We start from the raw sequence: 2,184 nt of genomic DNA, 5'->3' as shown, positions 1-2,184 counted from the left end.
GACTGTCTCTCCCTGTTTCCAGCTTCAGAAAAATGAAAAAAAAAAAAAATAAATAATAAAGTTCATGCTTGTTATTATGCATGTAGGCATTCCTTCATTGTGCAAACATGATCAAATCCAGGAGTGGAGTAAGTGCTGGAATGCAAAAATAAATAAGACAGTGCCTATTCCCCCAAGCTGGTGGGGGCCCCACAGAGCTGGAGTGGGAGTGGGGTGTAAGGGCCAGGCAGGAAGGACTGTGTACTCCATGCTGTAGAGTCGGTTCTCTTCCTGCCATCAGCCTGGGATCATCATAGGCTTTAAAGCAGGGTAGAGACAAGATCTATTTGCACTTTAAAATGTCCCTTTCACTCTTTGAGAAAAACAGACTAGTGGAGATGTAAGCATATATATTATTGTTAAAGGCTAGGACTGAGATAGGGAGGGCTTAAACTATGACAGTGGACTAGGGATGCAGAGAAGATAATGGATTCAATCGTTAAGAGGTAAGCCAATAAAATGACCTCTTTAATTGGGGAAGGTAGAAAAGGAAATGGACAATTGTTAGGTTTCTGGCTTGGGCAGTATATATGGGAATAAGGAACACAGAAGATCAAAATAAAATAAGAATCCAGGTGTAAAATTAACTACCACTCAGAAACAGCTACATGTGAAAGTTAAAGTCACTTTAAGGATTATTTAAAGTCAAGATCCTGAAAACAGCACTTTAAACTGTACCTCTAATTGGACAGCAGGAAAGTGTATCATACTTCTTTGGTCAGGCTATGATCTTCACACTTAGATCATTGAACACAATTACGTTGTTTGAGTGGGAAGCTGAAGCTGACCAAGCCTGGGTCCAGCCATTCTGAACTGCAGTGTGCTACGCTACTTGGGTGTCTGTGCTGGTTACCATCAACATAGGGATCACCTGAGATTGGTAATGCACCAAACTACTGCAAACATTACTGCCTAGTTGGAAGTAATAACATTTATTTCTTCAAGTTCAATGTTTTAAGTTCCCAGCTCCTATTCCTGGTGAATCACTTTGCAAATGTATGTCACACAAACTTCCAAGTTGAATAAGAGAGTATGAATAACTAATACAGCAAATAATGTTAAACAAATTAAAACATAACTTCCATGGCTGAAAACCTTTTTTTTTAAACAATTTTTATTTAATTGAGGGAGAAAGAGAGGAAGAGAGAGAGAGAGAGAGAAGAAGGCAGAGAAAGGCAGAGAGAGAGAAGCATCAATTTGTTGTTCCACTTAGTTGTTCCATTTAGTTGTGCACTCATTGATTGCTTCTCATATATGCTTTGCTCAGGAATTGAACCTGGCACACTGGGACAATGCTTTATCCACTTAGCCACCCAGTCAGGGCCTAAAACCTTTTTAAAGAAAGGTTTTATTGGACCATATGCTAGCCAGAAAAGGACTAGATCCTTGGGCATAAAATCTAAACCACCAGCAGCAGGGCTACATGGAGCAGGCAGCATAGCCACCATCCTGAAGTTGACAAGCACTTTTATACACTACGTTCTGAGGAAGAAAGATTTAGGCTGTTTTGAAAGAATTTACATTGGCTACAGATAAGGGGGGAGGGAGTGACGCATGGGCAATTCTATGGTAGGTGCACAGTCTGTAAGGAAAAAACATTTACTACTTTTGATTGGTGAGGGGCAAGAGTCCTGAAGTTTTCGCATATGCACGATGTGGTAGGCCTAGTGGTTGGCTTATAGAAGCTTGGAAATTGATTTAAAGCTCCAACATACATTCAAGAATGTCGGTGGTCTTTTGTTCATTGACACACATCTATTAACTAGTTAATAATTCTTGTCTTCCTCATTCTCTGGCTGCTGTAATTTAATTTAGAACATCTCAAAATTTTTCTTCTGTCGATAGTAATAGCTAAAATGTGTTGAGCACATTAATCATCACAGCATCTCATGGAGGTAAAAACTACTGTATTACTATGACCATTTTGCAGAAAAGGAAGCTGAGTCACAAATTTACCCAAAGCCATCTGCTAGTAAGTGGTTCAAGTCAGTACAGACCAATACCATATTTTTAATCATTATTCTCAATGTTGTAATTGCGATGCCCAAATAAAAAGTAAAAAGCCGGCCCTGGCCGGTTGGCTCAGCAGTAGAGCGTCGGCCTGGCGTGCGGGGGACCCGGGTTCGATTCCCGCCCAGGGCACAT

The sequence above is a fragment of the Saccopteryx leptura genome, chromosome 1, assembly GCF_036850995.1.
Source record: "Saccopteryx leptura isolate mSacLep1 chromosome 1, mSacLep1_pri_phased_curated, whole genome shotgun sequence".
NCBI classification, from domain to species: domain Eukaryota; kingdom Metazoa; phylum Chordata; class Mammalia; order Chiroptera; family Emballonuridae; genus Saccopteryx; species Saccopteryx leptura.
Note: the sequence above shows the minus strand (reverse complement) of the source record.